Source organism: Marmota marmota, unplaced genomic scaffold, assembly GCF_001458135.2.
Source record: "Marmota marmota marmota unplaced genomic scaffold, marMar, whole genome shotgun sequence".
NCBI classification, from domain to species: domain Eukaryota; kingdom Metazoa; phylum Chordata; class Mammalia; order Rodentia; family Sciuridae; genus Marmota; species Marmota marmota.
The window spans coordinates 5,232,937-5,253,724 of NW_026000048.1; the positions used below are offsets into that span (position 1 = coordinate 5,232,937).

The 20,788-nt window shown below is 36.7% G+C and overlaps 2 protein-coding genes and 1 pseudogene across 2 annotated transcripts in view; all 3 read right to left on the reverse strand.

The window, feature by feature from the left end:
• Positions 1-20,788, reverse strand: part of LOC107150203 (aldo-keto reductase family 1 member C1-like) — a 261,714-nt gene that overhangs the window by 102,525 nt on the left and 138,401 nt on the right. The gene's annotated exons all lie outside the window — the stretch shown is intronic.
• Positions 1-20,788, reverse strand: part of LOC107150202 (aldo-keto reductase family 1 member C3-like) — a 204,112-nt gene that overhangs the window by 80,043 nt on the left and 103,281 nt on the right. The gene's annotated exons all lie outside the window — the stretch shown is intronic.
• On the reverse strand, positions 6,245-19,028 carry LOC107150201 (annotated as a pseudogene).

Genomic DNA, 20,788 nt, shown 5'->3' on the forward strand with positions numbered 1-20,788 from the left:
GCTGGCCTCCTCTGTGGTCTGACCGGTGTGGAGAACCGAGATGGACCGCTTCCTTCCCCCGTCTCAAACCCAGAATTCAGCCCTGAGTACGGTGCTTGCGCGGCTGGCAGAAACTGCAGCGCTGTAACCCTGCGTCTCTATCCCAGCGCGCGCTGCAGACTCTAGCCGCGGGGCGATTTGCTGAATAAGCAGTGTTACCCTCCGTGCGACAAACCTCTCGCGTTTGAGTCCCCGTAGCCGATCCTCGTGCGATGGAAATCCTTCCTCCAGGTTCCGGAGCACCCCACTATTGCTGGAAATTACTAACAAGATATCCTTTAGCCGTCCTGACTTGTCATACTCCCACACAGTGAAGCAGCACACAGGGGCAATGCACTCCCCTCGCCGCCATCTTCCTCTCCCCCCCATGCTTAGTTTTTAAATGTTCTTTTCATGACCTTTGAAATGCAGGTCGAGGGTCACAAAGGAGGTGGCATTAGATAGTGGAAAGCCCGCCTGCATGCCCTCTTGAGCACCCTCAAATAGGAATGTTTCAAGCCTGTTTTCTTTTCTTTTTTTAAATTTTTGTATTCGGTATGCTTGTGTCCAAAACATTTGCTTTCATAATGCTTGTAACTTATTTGAATATCTCCGCTGTCAGTGGGATATTTACTCATCCTACAGAGCCCTCATCTTTGGCCCCCAGCATTTTAGACATAGCTGTAGGCCAGACAAAAATTCTTTCCTTTGTAGAGATTGCTCTGTCTTTGTTATTCTTTTTAAAAATCTAATTGGTATTAAACTCAAATCTAATTGTTATTTTTTAAAAAAGTGTTTACATGTATAAAGTGAAAATCTCTGCCTTTTACACAGATCCTATTTACTTGTGGTTTAGATTTTATGAGATCAAGCCCTTCCCCAATTACACATTATTTGAAACAATGAACTCTCTTACCGCCCCCACACACAAACACACACAGAGAATTCAAGAGGACTGTTGAGTTCCTTTCAAATTTTTATACTCAAGAAACACATCAAAGATTAAAATTGAAAAAAAAAATTAGCCTTGATGACTTTCTCATTGGCAATATATTTTCTGAATGTTCTTATTTTGCTTTGTAATAAAAATGTTCATTGCTCATGAGTGTACAAACTTGAAAATTGTGAACTAACACAAGTGCTATGTCATGCTCCTTTAGTAAAGGATAAATGGGAACTAAGGACTGTATTTCTAAAGATAAAACTAAACACTTAGGGTTTTTCTGAAAAGTGGGATTCTAAGTGGTTGCTAAATCTTCCATTGTTCATTCCCCTACAATTAAAGTTTTAATTTTGTAAGAAATGTGTTCACTTGTAAAAGGTGAAAAGCAGTGACCTTAAAAATTAAATAGAAGGAATTTCCTGGCAGTAAACACACCCTGTAAACTCCCTTTCAAACTACTTTTGCTCAGTGCCACAAAGGTCACTGAGAGCCCTCAGTTTTCACTGCTGTTTCTCCATTACTATTAAAATTCTGCCTACTCCTCCTGTGAAATACAAACTTGGATTATGGTATCTCCTGAATTTACCTGAGCTGCAATTCCTGGACACTGTCTCCATCTCTCTTCTCTCTGAGATCAGAATATTTGTCTGCACTGATCCTGGTCTCCAAGTGGTCTATTTGGACACAGTACAATGTACTCAAGACTCTACCTGAATAAGTGTCCTGGACACAGAGCCAGAATATCTTTGCCCCACATCCACCACATCTCAGTAGACAACAACCTCACCCACCTTCCATGGTGAACTCTGCTTCTCTATGAATCTTTGGGTTTATTTAGAAATAAAAACCCAATATAAATCACAGAAAAAAAGTGAAATGATCAGATTACAATGGGAATAAAATCTTCTGACCATATATAAACTTTCATATCATATAAGGAGTTTGTATCGATAAAAATATCAGATTCTCAAATGATAATTTTTAAAAAAATTTTTTAGATGTTGATGGACCTTTGTTTTATTCATTTATTTAGAAGTGGTGCTGGGAATTGGACCCAGTGACTCACACATGCTAGGCAAGCCCTCTACCACTGAGCCCCAGCCCCAGCTCCTGAAATGAAAAAACTTAAAGAGAACTTCTGTGTCTCAAATATATCCAACCAATCCTCCACTGAGAGAAATTTAAGGATATTCTGGAAAGAACCACTGTGCTATTGAATCTGAGAGCTAAAAGAGTTATTTCTATATTATATTCATATATTAGCAACCATAAATTTTGGTAAGATGGAAGCCCAGCTCTTTATTTTGTTATAAGCAATTTTATTGAGACTATTGCAACTTTGATAATGTTTAGCAAATATTAGGAGAAGAATCTACCATCTCAAAGATTAGAGCTAACATCTTGGGTGGTCCCTCTGGTCCACCAGTCCATTTCACTGAGACATAATCTTCCCAAATTGTCTGATACATTGAGGTTGGCCTTCTGTGCATATCCATGAAGATCAGCCCAGTTGTTTAACAAAGGTACCAAGTGGGAAACACATGGCTCCTACCTTGGGATTTCAATGTCTTGTTGGGAATATAGGAAAAAAAATATCAGAGGAGGTTTATTACAATATGTCTGAAATGGTAAGGACATGTTTACCATGGTAAGAACATAATTACAACATAATTATGCTGCAGAAAAGTCTGATGACCAGCAGGCCCTTATTCTCCTAACTCTGGAAATTTTCTATCATAAACTTATAAATCCAACAATAAAAATATTGAATTTATGAAGGCTTATTAATCTAGGTGAGAACCATGTGCCGATGTTACACAGATCAATAACAAAAAAGGCACAAGCTGCTTTTACTGTTACATAGAGTTCTGAACACTGTAGTACTGAAAAATGCCAGGTTAGGATCCTTTCAGTTGTAAGAAAAAGAAAATTCAACTCAACTTGTGTTAAAATTTGAGGAAATTGATGCTCGTCACTACTTTGAGGAAACTAATACTTACTTTCCCAATCATTCTATTAGGAATATTATTATGATATATATGTATTTTAGAAAAATGTAGTACTATGTCATTTATTTGAGACGTTTCTGCTTTTTGAGACCTTGAATAACTATATCACAAAGCCCAGAAACTCCAAACTTCCATCTCAGATACCAAGGGGCAATATCACATCTCAAAGTTGGTCCTTTAAGGCTGCTATAATCTTGACTCTGTTATCTTAACCACTCCTTTATTTTATTATAAGCAATTATAAAGATTAGAGCAAAGACCTTGGTACCATTTCTTGGTACACTCTTTTCATTGCCTTAGTTTAATTTTTGCCAAAGTGATGTTGCCATCACCTGTTATTCTTCATGCAGAAGTAATAACAGAAGCTCTCCAGTTTTTTGGCATTTTCAGCTCAACAGAATTTCTACAGATATCTAGACTATACTTGAGGTACCTAAGATGAAATCTTAACTTTAACTATCCCATAAGCAGGCCTCTTGCTCTGTGGCTTCTACTACATCTCTATGCATCAAATTCCTGATCCACCAGAGCTACAGTCACTGGGTCTCTCTTCTTTCCTCTGTGAAGTTTGCATACAAGCTGATATATTCACATTGCATTAAATAAAAGAGGAAGTGAAAGTTGGCCACACTCCTCTTATTGTCTCCCCATTTCTCCTCGAACAGAACTGGGTGAGATGCTGGGTGAGGCCTGTCATTTTCACCTCTTTGTCTATCCTTGTACCCACTATCTAGGAGAAACATGTCTATACTGAGAACTTATTGCTCTTCTTCTATTTACAATGACCCATTTCTTAAAACTGAGTCTTGACACCAAAGACTCATACTCATTTGGTATAAAATGATACTTTCAATATTATAGGGTTTTAAGTTTGCCCAGCAGGTCAAAGTCTAGGCAAGACAGGAATCACTGAATGTACTGAATGTAAAGAAATCATTGAATATTCATTATGATTTCAATGACTGAGATGGTTGTCTCCCAATATCCCTTTTCTTCCAGATTATTTCCTTGGGTCACTCATTGGCGTGAGGTCATGAAAAAAAAACTGTACCCAGTCCTAGTAAATGCCGCATGAGAAGAATCCTGCTGGGAGCTGCTCTACAAGTATCCCTTTGTTTTATGAGTTGACTGCTCATCCTAAACAGGATATTGTGCTATTTAGGTGATGTCAACACAAGAAGAGGCAAGAGCCAGGAGTAGATGGAGAATTTCTAGATTCATGTGGACAATATCCAGAGTTCATTCATTCTCTGTTTCTGTTATGGAAATAAACATCTCTATGGGATTAAGCCAATTTGATATTTTTATGAGGTTTTTTTTTTTTTTTTTGGCCTTATTGTAGCCAAACAAAAGCAACCACTGAAGATAAAAGTTTCTCCCTGTAAACCCTGCCCTCAGTGCATTTTGCCTACATGCAAGACCATTCAGAATCTCTGAAAACTGCTCAATCACCCTGGAGAGCACAAGTCCCTGTGGTTTCTAAGGACTAAGCATGATATGTGCAGAATGTGCTGCAATGTCGCAAAGGGCGTCAATTTTCTTCTCCACTCTTCCTGAGTCATGGTTGGTTCTCCATGCACTGCAAAAGACTGCTGGTGGTTATTTTAATTATTTTCAATTAAAAGTGAATAAAAAAGAAATAAAAATTTCTTCTATTTTCTATGATACACTAAAATTATCTGGCAAACATTTTCTAAGGTACATAAAAATGACACCTAACAAAAGTAATGCCATTTTTAGGTACCTTAGAATTTATTTTTTGCGTGTTACGTGCTAGGAATTCTGGTGTTTGCTGGACTAAGAGTATCAAGCTGCCTCACTGATCTGCTGAGGCCTGTCATCTAATTTCAGCAATTATCTAAGAGGGCAAACTGCCTGCCTGGCCAGGAAGATGAAGCAAGGTTTCTAGAGATGATAAACACAGCCTTGTTACCAGGTATCTTCCAAATGTTGTGAGCAGATAAGATGCACACAGTGCACTTACCTTGCTTTGAGGAAGGAAATTGATAGCTCTGTTGACACCACCCACAGCACAAGACCACACTGTGCAAGGCAGCTTTGGCAATGGTGGGTAAAAACACCCTGAAATTGTCTACTTGGAATCCCATTTTTCTTCATTGCATGCTTTCATTGGTGCTTTAGACAACTGATTGTTTACAAATCTTATGTTGTGTTAATTCACCACACTCCAATGGTTTCTTGAAGTTTCCATGGGAGAAACTGGAGCTTTTCTAGTCCAACATTTTCTGACATCACTCTATATTCTAAATTTCCAAGTGATTTACAGATTTCCTTTCTATAAATGCATCCTAATTGACATGAATATTTTCAAACATACTGTAATTAAGGTTGTTTCAGTTTTTTTTCTTTTTAATACTAATCATGACTCCAGCTATAGCATTGGATAAAACATGCCAAAAGTTCCTTTTTGTCTGCAGAATAAAATTATGAAAAGAATATTTGGTAGAAGGAAGCCTGGCAGAGTAGAGGAAGGGAATAAAGAGGAAGAAGGGAAAGAAAAAGAAAGACATGGGGAGGTAACTGTGGAATGAAATCTACTTATTATGCTATTTTCATGTACAAACATACCACAGTAAATCAATAAATCAAATCATTCTCATAGATTACATGTACGTATATCACAGTCATTAAAATGACAATAATAGAAGAAAGATCAGGAATGTAGAGCAAGTAGATGAGAAGGAGGAGGACAAGGAAGCTATTCAGGAATGAGCTTGATCCATGTTATGAGCATGCATAAATTTGGCATTATGAATCCTGCTGTCATGTCTCATTATAATGCACCAAAAAGAATTTTTTTCTTCCAAACATATTTCCCAAGCAGAGAAGTACTCAACTCTGCCCTTTTCAAACCTCACACATCTGACCCTTTGTGCTCAGTAAAGGCCAAATCTCTTCTCATCTCTTTGACAACCACCTGGAAGGAAAACCTCATTCCTCAGATTCCAGGAGCTCTGGTCCTTGAGCTGCAGGAAGGGAGCCCTTGGCCTGCTGCTCGTCCTTGCCATGTGTGCTTCATCTTGTTGACTAAAAACCATAATCTATATGCAAAATATTTTCTTGTTACTCCATGGGCTAGAGAATCATTGACTAATAAACATTAATTGCTACTTCCCTAGAGCCTGAGAACCCCTATTCTCACCCAGAAATATATTAGCACAACCAACGTGTGCTTACAGTCTGGTAGCCACGTTAGTTTTTGTTCGTGAGTCAAATTGAAACAAAACATAAATGTAATAGAGACAGTGGAAGGTAAGAGTCTTAAGGTAAACAACTTTATTTTTTTATTTCAAAAATTGCTGGAAAATTAGTGCTTTCTTTATTGGACTGGTGAACTTTGCTTTGGCAGAATATGAGTTGCTAAGAATTATGGATTAACAACAGAAGTGATGTGTCAATCAGGACCATCTGAGCTAACTCCTGCCTCACAATCAAAGTGAGGTTACTAGTCGACGTTATGACAAAAGTGTCCATGTTAATATTCATCAGCAAATGGATAATTTGGATCGCCCACCATACTAAAATGAGAAAGAAAAATATATAACATAAACTCGGTGACTCCATTTCTACAGGAGTAAAGAAGTGATACCTACTGAGCTCCATTATATTTCCTGAGTGGTTGTAGAATTTGCCCTTTCTACTTTGATAAACATTGCCATATAGGAAATGGTATTTTAGTTATAACTAAATTGTTCAAATTCTATTCCCTTGCTGAGAATGGAACACAAAGAACTCACAGAGATAAGAATTGACTCATATTCATCTTCCTTAGCTCTATTGGTCAATCTAGCAAATCAAAAACTCCTTTCTTATTTCAAATTCTTAGTGAAAGCAGAAACCGTACCACATTTATTTACTTACTTTGTGGAGGATGACGCATACATTTCTGCCATGTTTAGAATAAGGACAAGTTCAGATATTGACCAATACAGAAAACATTTTAGGTGTACAGTATATAGCTACCCATCTCTCTTCCATTTCACTAAATCATTAATTATTTTCTCACCACGCATCACACATGGCATGGTGCTAGATTCAGATGTGGAAAGAAGGTTGTTTATAAGATAGACCTGCAAATCCCAGGAGCTCACCATATATTATTAAGATCTCTATCCTTTAGTAACAATACAACACAAAACCTTTACTTCTGGAAATATTTAATAAGTATCAGGAATTGCCAATTTCTTACCACTGTCTCTCAACATTATGTTCCTACTTCATCATTTACTTGTATCAATATTAACAAAAATATTAGTAATGATAATATTATACCTGCCAGTGTTTAAGCACATGTAATCATGGATTGTCTAATCCCCTTTCAAACATCATCTCATTTATTACTATTATGAAGTAAAATTCTGACAGAAGGGACATATATTACTTGTTTATCCTCACTTTTAATGTATGTTCAATGCCAGATTCTATTACCATAAAGCATCCAAAAAGAGTAAAGATTTCTGGTGATTATCAATTCTCTTCAACAGGGTATTTTTCTGCACACTCTTCCCTTCTTTTGATTCTCTCTTCTCAAAAACTACTTTATCCTCTGCATTGAGACACCTATAGTTTTTAATTCAAAACCAAACGTCCTCCCAACAGGCTCAAAGGAAGCCTTTGGACAAACAACTGCACTGTCTGGGTTCTGATCGAAACTGCACTAAAAAGGAGGGAAACACTTGAAAATAAACAAACAAAGGCCACATGTCTATCAAAGTTACTTACAGATGAAAGGTAACATATCGAAAATTTCTGTTCAGGCCATCTAGGACTTTCATGTCTTCTTCGGTCAACGCAAAATCAAAAACCTATCACACAAGTAGAGAATTTTTAGCCTATGTAGACTGCATATTTCCAATCCTGGAAATTCAATGAAATCATATTGTTGCTGAAATATTTAAAATATGTGAGAAGTTTCCAAAAGTTATTAAACACATCAAGAAAAACATAGTTATGATGAATAAACATCTGGTGAAATTTTAAAAAAAATCACTTCTGACATATATTGTGTGGGAACTACAGACAAATACAACTACAGACAAATACAAACCTCAAAAAGAAGGTATAGAAAAATAAACTAATGTTACTCCAAGATTACAGTGTCATGCATTGAAAAGACCCAGAGAAATCTAGAGGCAACAATTTGAAATACATAAGATAATTTAATAATTTTCAAGGATACAGTCTGATTTCTATGTCCTATAAGTGGAGAGTGAAAACTCTGATAATGATTTTCTTCAACATTTTTAAGTCAGGAATTGTTAAAGTATTAATTATATCCTCTTCAAAATGCAAAGAATCTAGTTCCAATAATCACCTTGTCTAAATTTGAGTCATTTAAAATATAGAAACAGTTTTCATGAATTGCTAACAAACTTAAACATATGGGTACTTAAATCTTGGTAATTGCCTTAAGAAATGGTAAAAGAGTAAAATGTTGATTGTTTAACAATTGAGGAATTAGATAAATAGCATTCTCTGCATCCTTCTTTGAACTTTTCTGTACATTTGGAAAGTCTCAAAATGAAAATGGATGTTATTTAAATATCATCAAAATTGTCATTCCTGTATGAATAAACCTATCAGAATTTATACAAATATCTTCATGGATCAGTTTACTGCAGTATATTTAAAGACTAGCTAAACATTGGGAAACTCATATCACAATCATGGAGTATAATCTTTAATATTTATTAATATTTATTGACTGACCCCAATAACATCCTTACAAATTTCAAAGAAGCACACATGTGAAGGATACTGTGTAAGAAACCATATTCTCCCAGCCCTCCTCTCTACCTGAATGTTCTCTTTTATTTCATTTTCCTTCAAACTCTGGGCCAGAACCACAACCCCACGCTGCAGCTGGTAGCGGAGGGCAATCAGGGCTGGGGATCGCTTGTGCTTTTTTGCCAAGGCACCAAGAACGGGATCATCCAAGAGAACTGGAGAGCTCTGGTCAACCCTGGAAGGAAACACAGAGATGCTGAAGCCCTAAAGCCAAGTCATGTATTTCTCTTTAGGGGATGATGTGTTTACTGGGGATGGAACCCAAAGGCTTTCTACCACAGAGCCATAAGCCTAGTTCTTTTTTATTTTTATTTTGAGATAGCGTCTCACTGAGTTTCTGAGGCTAGCTTCAAGGTTGCAGTCTTCCTGCCTCAGCATTCCAAGTCCCTGGGATTACACCAAGCACCACTGCACCTACTTGCAAAACACACTCAGGTCTCTTTGGACCACTCTAAACAGGGATCCTCAAAAGCAGTCCCTGTACCAGCACCACCAGTGTCTTATGGGATCTTCCCAGAAATGTAAATTCTCCCCTCTCCCAATGTCAGTGAGAGTGACCTTTTGAAATCTGAGGCTTACCACTATAAATAGTTCATCAACAATGGCATTTGAGGTAAACTCCCTGATGTTCTCATTACCATCGTTTTTCTCATTGAGTTCCCAGAGCACTATAAGCAATCAGAACAATGTCTTTGGATTTGCAGAAGTCCAGCAGTTTCCTCTGGTTGTGATAAACATGACATTCTACCTGCAGTGGACAAGATAGAAGGTATCTCATTCTACTCAATGCTAATGCTACTATGAAAACAAAATGCCAATAAAAAGAAGCTGATTTTTTTTAAAAAAATGAAAGTTGGATTTCAAACTGTGTCATCAATCAAGAATTTGTACAAAGACTCATGAGGACAGTTTTGAAAGACATTTGTGGGTATTTTATAAGTGGCATTTTGGTGAATTTGTTCATCAAAAGCAATAAAACCAGATTCTAGAACTCAGGGCGCTTAGAATAATTCCCCCTAACATAATCTGTAATAACAAGTTCCAATTTGAACCAGTCAGTGTGGGACAAAGTGACTCTGACTTGAACATCTCCCCTATACAGGGCAGTGACAATGGAGACTTGTAAATCTGATGAAACCCTACTGTCAGAGGTGAACCTGGGCATAACTCTAAAAACTTCCATGGTACACCCAACAAAACTGGAAAGCAAGATGTGCATGCCATCCCTCTCCTCTCTGTGAAGATTCGCTCTTCACAGAGAGGAGAGGGATAGCATGCACATCTTGGGAGTCTCACCTTTTTGCTTCCTAATCACCCCATGCCTGTTGCTCTGAGTAACATGTCTGGTGTTGTTCTAGTGTGATGCAAAACCCAGTAACTGTGGACCACTCTGTCTGCCTTGGCTCTTTGGCAGACCCTTGATCTATAAGAAGGGATTCAAGTCTACCTCCTAACTGACTGAAAATGGGAATGTATAGCAAGTTAGCTGACATAATAAGACAGTTTGGGGGAAAAAAAGCCCTGGAAAGTGTCATGTGGAAAAGCACTGGGCAAATATTCTGTGTTAAAAGAGCTTAACAAACATGACAGAAAGTAACATGTGAATCCAAGTCACATCTGGGAAAATGGGAAAAGCTATAAAAGCTATTTCAGAAAAGCAATGAGAAACTTGAACATAGACTGGGTTTAGATCATGTGAGAAACTTAGTATTGGATATAGTATTCAAAATAAGGTATATGAGAGATCATCTTGGTTCCTAGGAGATGTTCTCTGAGCTCTCTAAAAGTGAATATCCAGTCTACAATGCACTTTGAAGAGATTCAGCAAAATATTAAAGAGAAGTATGCAGATATACCCACATAAATCAACATTTCATAGTGATCCCAAAGTGAACAATCTTAGATACAGGGTGAAAAATATGGATGTCTGGTATTATGCTCTCAATTTTTTTGTATGTTTGAAAATTTTCCTGATTAAAAAACTTGGGTAACAATAATTCTAAAATATATTCAATTTTCATGATTTATATTAGAAATTTATACTGATCTTTCTCTAAATATACATTCATATACATATGTGTACATTCATATACATAGAGAGTATTTTATAATATATATTATATATATATATATAATATATATAATATATATATATATATATATATATATATATATATATATATATATATATGTATTTATAAATTTTATGAGCTGTGTTCCAGTCAGAGACCCATTACTTTATGACTGAAAGTCTTCAAAATTAAATTAGAGCACAGAACCACGCACAGGGTACCTATGATTACACAGTTGATTTGATATCTGAAAGCATGGAAGAAAGAAATTTAGAGAGGCTCAGGCACAAGGCCAACTGTATAAGAAGCTAATAGTTCCTGAATGTGGATTTCATCTACCATCAGTATCACCATACACAAGTACCTTCCTCTAGTCCATTAACTTTCACAAGCTCTACTTTACTCTTCCTGTTAAGTGTTCCTGTGGGTCCAGAAAGCTGAAATGGGAGATAACAAGGGTACCCAATCTCCACACAAAACCTGACCACTGATCTTCTCTGATTTTCAGTCTTTTCTTGCTCACTGCCCATTTCTATGTACTGGCCTTCTTTCCTACACACAATTCCCACCACAGCACATTCACCCATTCAGGCTCTGATCATCCTTCATTGCTCAAGAAATTCACCTTGCCCCTGAAGTCAGATAAACAACCAACCTCCTCCTTGGTCACCTGTACATCACCTGATGTCTCCATAAACTGAACACTAAGATCTTTCCCTCATTTTCACCAGCAGAGATACAATTGAGAATCCTCCACACCTTCCAAGACAGTGGCACTGATTTTACACTCTTCTGTTCCACAAAGGCAAATGAACTGGGGGACAGAACCAATGAACCCCTGGAACCTGTTCAGAAACAAGGAAGTGAATAAGAGATGGTGAAGAGGCTCAGGGCTCTCACCTGGTTGCAGACAGGCTTATACTTGAGGCCTGGTTTATTCAGGATCATCTCCAGCTGCCTGCGGTTAAAGTTGGACACCCCGATGGACTTGGCCAATCCTGCGTCCTTGCACTTCTCCATGACCTTGGGAGGAAGGGGTTGGGAAGAGGCATTTGTACAATGGACTATGTCAATATAAAGGCAAGATAGAACTGTTAAGAAGAGCACTGTCAAGAAATGACAACAAAGCTTACAAATTGGTTATTAACAATAGAAAAATGGTAAAGATAATAGGGCAAGGTATTGAGAGCCAGAGAAAGAATTCCTGTGTCCTTGGGAAATCAGACACCACTGCACGTGGAGGCAGGAGCTGGTGTCCTCAGTCCTTCTCTGATGGAATGCACTCCTCCCCACCACCCTAACATTAAACCTCTTTTAAACATGATTTCTAGACCCACAATTTCAGGAGAAAGCATGACGTGATTGTCACCCTGTGGGCCTCCTGTGAGGTCACTCCTTCAGGCACTCACCTCCCATGTGGCACAGAGATCCACTGAATCACATATAATTTTTCCATTTTCATCTAGTGGATAAAGCTCTTCCCCTGGCTGCAATAGAAGTGATCATCACAACAATCTTGCAGAATTCATGCTTATGGATTAAAATGTATATCTAAGAGATGGGACACTAAACCTCCATGAAATAAAGGGAGTATTGTTCTATATTCATCTATTTAGAAAGTGTTTACATGTGAACGAGTAAGAAGTACATTTAGATGCTCATTTTTGTATATTCTCTTATACCAAATTATCTCTACGTTTACATATATATTTATACACACATACATATATACTCATATATAATTAAATAAGGTAATCTCAGGTCTCAGGATTGGGTCTTCTAGTTGGCTTATGTTATTTTTCCTGTCCCTATATATTCCCCTAGGGAAGTGTCTCTCTTTCACTGTGTAAGTCACTGGTTGCATGGGCTTGATCTCCAGCAATGATGGATTTCAGTGATGATACAGGCTAAAGAGTGGTCTCTTTCTACCTGGACACATGTGGATCTAAGGTTGTGTATATGTAGCAAAGATGGTTATGGAAGTTTCAATTCAAGTTTGAATTGATGCAAGAAGATGAAGAATCCCTATCATATACTAATGACCATGAAACTTGAACTACCTCAAAGTTATATGTACCACCAGGGGAAAGGCTAGGACAAAAACGAAGCAAACCTCTAGCAATGCAGACATAATGAATTATTAAACAGAGACGTTTCTGAGGATTCCTTCTAATCATAAACCTAGCCATAGTCAGAACTTCTATAATTTGTATAAATTGTATATATTAATTTATCACAGAAGTTCAATTCAAACATCAATGATAATGATGGTCATGGCTGAAATTAAATAGGTTTGATGATGCAAATTGCCTACCTTCAGTGCTACTGGGAAATGAATAAGGTAGAGGTCAACATAATCAAGATGAAGTTTTTTCAGTGATCTTTCCAAACAAGATTGGACAAGTTCTGGTCGAAGAAAAGTGGACCAAAGCTACAGATGTTAAAGAAAGGAAATTATACAGGATTAAAATATCATGAGTATTTGAAACATTTGTTTAACTTCATATTGAGACATTTATTTGTCTATTCATTGGAAACTGTTGATCACAGGGAAGATAATCTCTTCAGGTCTTGGATTTCTACTGATATGACCTATTCATGTAAACTGGATTATATTTTTGGTATTATTAGTCAATCAATTGAACTATGGAAGGAACTATAGAAGACATATAATTTTTATCAAACAATAACATCATTTGATAAAAATTGGGCTCATAGAGATTACAAAGCTATAGCTAGACTATCTCATCTATTCAACACATAAGAATTAGCATTTTTTATTTAAAGATCTGAAGGCAAACACATTTTTAACATTTTAATAAACAAGACAATTTAGCTAACAATTTACTACAAATTGTTCTTTGATAATAATGAATGTAAAGTTGATATTCAGCATAACAGGAAAATTTAAAAAGTCAATCAGAAGATAATGAATCCATAATCTGGTCATAATTCTATCTGATTCCACTACCAATACAAAATCATACCATTGATTAGAGAATCAGAAAAGTTAAGAACTTTAAAGTCATAAATTTATAGATTGTGAGTAGTAATTCATAATCTTTCTGGTTTTGATACTGTATTTTTATGCAAATACACATTGTACAAATAATCACTTTATACAACTGATAACCCAACATAATTTTCACATCTTTATATCACATTAAAATAATTTTTACACTAGTTAATACAAGAATATGGCATGCTATAAGCCTCTTACACTGTATACACAATACCTTTGAAGTACAAAATATGTCTTCTCTCTTCACAGTGCCATCTTCAATCTTGCTTCTAATGGCCAGTCCTACCTCCTCTTCTACTTCGTATGCATAAGCACAATCAATATGGCGGAAACCAGCTTCTATAGCTATTTTGGTGGCCTCTATTGTCTTACTATTAGGAACCTAGAGTAACAACCAAAAGTATTTGAGAGTCATATTATGACAGGTTAACTCATAGTGAGCAAAGAGGACAGGTTGCTAGACTGGAAGGAATTTTATATCCCAATGTTTTCTTCAGACTACCTAATTATGTGATAAGGTGCTAGTACCTTGAACTTTGAATGCCCATTTTTCCTTACATAATACTTAAGGAAATAGCCAAAGTAAAAAATTGAATATCTTGGGCCAAAACAGTGACCTCCTGAAACTCAACTTTTGCCCATGTCTTGTGTTAGTTCTGTATTTGGGGTAATGTCCCTGAATCACTTTGGGTATTTACTAGTTAATACAAGAATCTGGCATCCCACAAGCCCCTTCAGATACAGAAATCCTAGTACACTCACATCAGAGGACCCTAGGAGTGACTCAAGTTCCTTAAGTTTCTGGGAGAATTCACAGAACCCAGCATACAGGTATAGACATGTTATCATTTATTTGATAAATCACTAAGGAAAATTAATACAGGGAAAGAATGCATGAGATTGATTATAGAAAAAATATTATGCAAGGTTCTATGAATCATCTCTAAATAAAGATACACAAATTATATTAAATTCCTAACAATGTGAATTTTGAACCACTTGGAAAATATTTCCTACAAGAAAATATGTTGAGTTCATTTTCTAAGATTTTCATATACTTGTTGACTGTTTGTTCCTCCTGTTTGAGAAGTGTCTGCTTAATTCATTTCCCCACTAATTTATTGGGTTTTACTTACTTTCTTTTCTTGGCATTAAGTTTTTTGATTTATTTTTATATTCTTGAAATTAATGTCTTATCTACACTGTGGGTGGTAAAGATTATCTCTAATTCTGTAGAATCAATAGATGTTTTTTCTGGTTAAGTTGACACTCTATGCTAGGACACAACACAATTCTACTCTCTCAAAGAAATATAGATGTGTGTGTGTGTGTGTGTGTGTGTGTATACATATATATGGTTCATACATATACATATATATGGTCCTAAAGAAAAGGGTAAAAAACTATTTGCCTGAATATCTGTTTCTGTTCCCAAAATCCTAGCCAAATTATGAAATAATGAGAGCAAGCTTGGACTTCTTCTCCCAGATATTTATTATCTCTAAGAACCTTGACTTTTTCTTCTGCACATTGGAAATGAGGGCAAGGTAATGTTACCTGTGAAAACATGCTTTTTTTCTTGTATGCCAGGACAGTTGCTCCTTGGCATGTTGGTGATATAAGCAAATTAAGGAAGTGAATGTTGATGATGTCATTGCTTCTGCAGCCTAACATTCTTGGTTCTACAGAACTGGAGATAACCTTTGTCATCCACAGTGTAGAAAAGGTGTTAATTTCCAGAATATATAAAGAAATCAAAAACCTTACACCAAGAAAAGAAAGTAAGTAAAACCCAACAAATTAATGAGCAAAGGAATTAAGCAGACACCTCTCAAACAGGAGGAACAGTCAACAAGTATATGAAAAAACATTCAACATCTCTAGAAATTAAAGAAATTCAAATTAAAACTACACTGAGATTTCAACTGACTCCATTCAGAAAGGCAACTATCAAGAATATACTTTAAATGGGAAAACTGTGAATTATATCTCAATAAAGCTGATTTAAAAGCTTTAAAAAAAAAGAATACAGTAACAGTGTGGGGGCTGTAGCTCAGTGGTAGAGCGCTTCCCTCCCACGTGTGAGGCCCTGGGTCCGATCCTCAGCACCACATAAAAATAAATAAATAAAGATATTGTGTCCACCTACAACTAAAAATATTTTTTTAAAAAAGAATACAGTAACAGCTGGGGAAGTGACTTACAACTATAAACCCAGAGTCAGGAGGCTGAGACAGGAGGATGGCAAGTTCAAAGCCAGCCTCAGTAATGGAAAGGCACTAAGCAACTCAGGGAGACCCTGTCTGTAAATAAAATACAAAAAAATAGGGGTGGGAATTGGGCTCAGTTGGTTGAGTACTCATGAGTTCAATTCCTGGTACCAAAAAAGAAAAAGAAAAAGAATGACAATAAATGTTGGTGAGGGGAATGTAAAGAAGATGGTACACTGTACAGTGCTGGTGATTGCAAATTGATGTAACCATTCTGGAGCACAGTATGGAAATTTTCCAAAATGATAGGAATGGAACCACAATTCGACTGGGTTATCCCATTTCTCTGTATGTATCTGAAGGAGTTAAAATCAGCGTACTACAGTGAAGCATCCACATCAATGTTTAGAGCAGTGGAATTCACAATAGCTAAGCTAGGTACACTTCAACAAATAAATGGTTAATGAAAATGTGAAAGACATACACAATGGAATATAACTCAGTCATTAAGCAAAATGACTTTATGACATCTACTAGTTCAATGAATGGATCTGGAAACTATCATGATAAGTGAAATAAGGCAGTCCCACAAAAACCAAAGTTTGAATCATCTCTCTGATACGTGCATGCTAACACAGAGCAAGTGGGGAGGGAAGGGAGGAAAAGAAGTTTGGAGTTATAGAAAAAGAAGAATGACAGAAGGAGGTAGGAATGGGAATAGGAAATACAGTGGAATAAATCTGACATAACTCTCACATGTTCAGGCTGGGGATATAGCTCAGTTGGTAGAGTGCTTGCTTCACATGCACAAGGCCCTGGGTTTGATCACCAGCACCACACTTACACACATACACAAAAATTTTCATATGTTCATATATGAATATTCCACAGAGAATATCCACATCATGTACATTTAAAAGACTGGGATTCTAATTAGAATAAGACATACACCATGTTTTTATTAATATCTCAAAATCCACTCTAGTTTCATGTATAATTAAGAAGAACAAATAAAAAACTTGGGTTAAAAGCCCTCTGTTTGTGGTAACTAGGATAGAACTGAGGGTACTGTGGAGAAGATAAGTGTCACTCATCCAAACAGGGTTCACAGAACAAAATGTCATGAGGAGGAGGAAGCCCTGCTTAGCAAAGCAGTATGAAGGCAGGTGCTGTGGTTCAGCCGGTCACTGCTGGACCCTCCCCATAAAGACTCCTCAATAAGCACTAGTGCCTTGTACGCAGTCTGCAGGTATTTTCTCTGGTCTTTTGGCAATCTATGCCACTACCCTGGAACATCAGGACTATAAACATGACTGCAGAATATATAAATAAACACCACTGTTTAGATTACTTAGGGACAGCAGGAATCCTTGTGTGTTATAAAAAAGTGAAGAATCAAAGTTTCCAGAGGTAACCAGGGACCAGGTTGATAATAGGCTCTTGAACAAACAGCAATATGCTGTGTCACCTCTGGTCCACATCTGTATCTCTGTATGACAGAACTAGACACTGGCCAGAAAAAAATATATATGTTCTAAGGATATAGACTCACAGAGAAGAAATTATACTCATCTTGTAAGGGGTTATTCACATAAGCATTAGCCCTTGAAGCTCACTCTCTGTGGAAGATAAAATAAGAGTGAAATGGAAAATATTGCATCATCTACAAAATTTGGATGATGTTTTGAAAGTTCATTTGTTCAAGAGTAAAAGGCAAATCAAACATGCTGTTTTCTATCTGACAATTTTCAGAAGCTTTCTTTTTCCATGAAATCAAACTGAATGCAATACTCAGCCCTACCATTTACTGCTAATACTAGCCATTATTTCTCAGGTGTAAGGGCATGTGAACTACAGCGGAAGTCCTAGTGGTCTCCTTCATGCCACTTTACCCTACAATGTAACCAGTTCCTTTCACGTGTCTTACAGTTGGTCTCTGGATTTTTCCTTAAGTCATGCAGAAGAAAAAATGCTATATTCAAAGTTCAGAAACTAATCTCATATCACACAATTAAGTGTCCAGAGTACAAAATTAGTTCCAATCTAGTGAACTTTGGCTCGCTCTACTTTAGATTATAATTTGTCAATACAACACACATGAACAATGACCCCAAAATGACAAATACACTTCCTAAGTTCCTGTTCAACTTCTCAGGATGTTACATTATACATTCAGCTAAATTTCCTGCATGTGAGAGCACATGAAAACTCTGCTCAGCCAAGGTCCAACATTTTCTGTGATATACTGAAACCTTCCTCATAGTGAAAAGGAAGTATTTCCCATCATTTATTCTTATGCTTCTCAAATACTTTTAGCAACACAAAAAGTTCCCAAAGTATACAAATGAAGAGAGAAATTAATCCCAGTGCAAGCCAGTTGCTGACATTCATCATTTTACCAAGTTGGTAAATAGACTAAAATGTGGTGGAGCAGTACCCAGAATACTCAATAGGTGACCACACCATCAGACAATGATGCAGAGCAATGTCTGACCATTTTCTCTCCTGTCCATGGTGTAGCTCTAGCCTGGAGAAACAGTAGCACATGAGCCCCCCACAGTCACACAGGAAGCAAGTAACTTAACCACTCAGATTGGATTCCATTCATCATATGTCTAGTTTGTTTGAACCCTCAACCCAACCCCCTACTGTTACCTCTTGAGGTTTATAGGTGCCAAAGCCCAGTCCAGGAATGAAGTGACCATCACTGAGCTGCACAAACTGATGTTTGGAATTCATTGCTGTCACTCCTCAGCCTAAGCAGGTTCTGCTTCTCCTTCTGCCTTTAGAAGTTAGTAGATGGAATTGACAGTCCCAGCTGCTGTCTAATGATTAACCAAAACTGTTGCTGTGGGTCACTCAGCTATCTCAGTCCCAGAGGGTGTGGGGCACGTGGAGTCAAAACACAAACACCAGGAGCTGGTGAGAGCAGGCAGGTGGCAGACCTCAGCAAGCTCATTTAATGCGGAAGTGGTTACAGTTGATGGAGGGCACAGTTCTCCAATCATTAATAAGCAAACAGGTTATATAACATCTAGAAGCCAATCATCTTAATGTAACCGCACTGTGAGGAAGTTCTAAATATTGTTACACAGCGGAAGGCAGACGGGAAGGATCATTTTCCTGATGAAAAGGAGCCTTATGAGTTGGGGGAATCATGCCCTGAGGCCCTTGTCTTTCAGTTCTGTGGCAATGCTGACCTCAGTCCCTGAGAATGTGGTTTCTCAGAAGGCTTGTAGCTGCTGGCTGCAAACCCAGAATTACTCCCACACAAATCTACTTGCTGTCTCATATTTAGCCAAACTTATTCAGGCAGAGTGAGGTTAAAGTAACATTCTACATGTGAGAGGAGAACTGGAACCAGTTCACATTTTTCATACGGAATAAAATTTCAAGCAGATTACTACATAGTCATAAAAATGTGTTCATTTTCAATAAATTTTCCCCTTACAATATTATCATGAGTTAAAATATAAGAGATTGAATCCTTATTGTCCATTTGTTAAGCTGGAAACCTCACATCCCTGGGTTTTTTTTTTTTTATTGTTGTTGTTTTTGCATGTTCTTTGGTTTTTGTACTGGGGTATTTTATTGTTGTTTTGTTTTTTTGTCATGACAAAGCCTTTTATGTCATACATTATTAGAAATGATGGATATATCATATGTCATTCAACAAACACAAAGGAATTTTACAAAATGATTATGAACCATTTTTTTGAGTCTCAGAAAAATAAACAAATGTTTAAAATAAAAAAGTAAGCCTTCTTAATTTTCTCATTGGTAAAATATTTTCCATAATTTGACTACCAAGTCCCAAGAGGTTGCAATCCTAACAACTGTGCAGTAACATCTGCACGCACTGTGACATTCTGCTAAGTGGAAGACAGATGATTACAGCCTTGGGAAGTCTTTTTACTCTAGGTAACCAGAGGCTGAAGTTTAGGATAGCTCTCACCTGTTAGATTACTACCAGAAAATAATCCATATGCAAGATGCAAAATGAAGACATTTTGTGTTATTGATTTTCTTGTTCAAAATTATCCATAAAGGATAAATACCACAAGAATCTTAAATCATTATAAGTTTTGGAATCATTGTATGAACTTTAATACACTGATGAAATAGAATATTTGAAGCAATTAAGAGTCAAATATAAATATATACCAATAAAAATTATTACAGAGAGAAATAAGAGTTTTAATATATTATAATCACAACATAATATGTTCATAAAGGATACGTGATAAAAAAGGACAACTACAAACTGTAAGTAGTCATTCTTTCTGCATAGTGGGATTATCATTGATCTCCTACATGCTTTTTAATCACCCGCACTTTTTTTGCCCCTTTTAGAATTTGAAAAAGCATTTCTTATATAAATTGAAAAGCTCTGCCTTATATACAATCCTATTTACTTGTGGTTTAGATTTTGTGAGATCAAGCCCTTTCTTGATCACACATTATTTGATAAAATGAACTATCTTACCCCACATGCAAGCACACACAGTGGATTTAAGAGGATTGTTGAGCACATTTTAAATTTGACCCTCACAATAAGCATCAAAGGTTAAACCTGGGAAAAAAAATCTCCTTTCACTAGTTGTATATGACAGAGTCACACCACAATAAATTAGAACAAATAAAAAATAGCCTTTATAACATTCTCATTGGCAATATGTTTTATAAGTGTTCTCATTTGGCTTTTA